A 1219-nucleotide genomic window follows, 5' to 3' on the forward strand; every position below is an offset into this window, starting at 1 on the left:
TTAGACAGGTGCTTGTCTTATACAGACAGGTGGTTGTCTTATACAGACAGGTGGTTGTCTTAGACAGGGGGTTGTCTTAAACAGTTAAGACAGGAGGATGTCTTAGACAGGTGGATGTTATAGACAGGGGGGTGTCTTAGACAGGTAAGACAGGTGTTGTCTTAGACAGGTAAGAAAGGTGTTGTCTTAGACAGGTGGATGTCTTACACAGGTGGTTGTCTTAAACAGTTAAGACAGGAGGCTGTCTTAGACAGGTGGTTGTCATAGACAGTTAAGACAGGAGGATGTCTTAGACAGGTGGATGTCATAGACAGGGGGTTGTCATGGACAGTTAAGACAGGTGATTGTCTTAGACAGGTGGATTTCTTAGACAGAGTCGGTATCTTTTTTCTGTTTGCTTGTTTTAGTAAAGAGTTTAACAGCGCTCGCAACTGCATAAGGTCATATGATCGCCAGAAGATTAGAGGTGTTACAAGAGAATAACAAACATAAAAAAAGAAGAAGGGGAGATAAGGATGATAGATTTTTCATAGGAGAGAAGAAGCAAACCACACCAGAGCACCCGCCAACCACCCACGTTTTGGTTTTTATTTAGAACACGAACCCTTTGGGCAAGGATTATGTTAAAATTTGGACATAGTTATCCGTTATTTCATCCCATATGTCACAGAAAACTGCAAACAAAGCGTCTGTTTGTTTGTTTTAGTAAGAGTTTTACGGTACTTGCAACACTATATAAGGTCCTATAAGTGCCGAAGATTAGAGGTGTTGCAAGAGGGTAACGAACACAAGAAAAGAAGGATCGAGAGATTTAAGGACAATAGATGTTTGACAGGAAAGAAGGAGCAAACCACACCAGAGCACCCGCCAACCAACACAACAACTCGTCTGAACTCGGAGCGAAATCGTGTTTCTTCAGTTGCTGTGTCATGGGCAGTGGCGGCGGGTGAACCTAGCTTTGGGTGGGGCTTAGGTTTCTTCCACTTCTTTACCACCAAAAAGCAAGCAATAAGAATAAAACAGTGATGATTTTTCTTTACTCACGGCGAGCCACGCCATTTTGAGAACCATTCAAACGGGAAGAGTCACCTTTGTCTTCCATATCTTTGTTCTACGTTAAATTCTTCTTCACCTCCAAATTTCTCCAATTACTTTTTATTTGATGAAAAAGTTGCCTCAAAAGTGGTTTGATGTAATTAATAACTGTTAAATCTCAGCG

This window comes from Aplysia californica, unplaced genomic scaffold (genome assembly GCF_000002075.1).
Source record: "Aplysia californica isolate F4 #8 unplaced genomic scaffold, AplCal3.0 scaffold00049, whole genome shotgun sequence".
Classification (NCBI taxonomy): Eukaryota; Metazoa; Mollusca; class Gastropoda; order Aplysiida; family Aplysiidae; genus Aplysia; species Aplysia californica.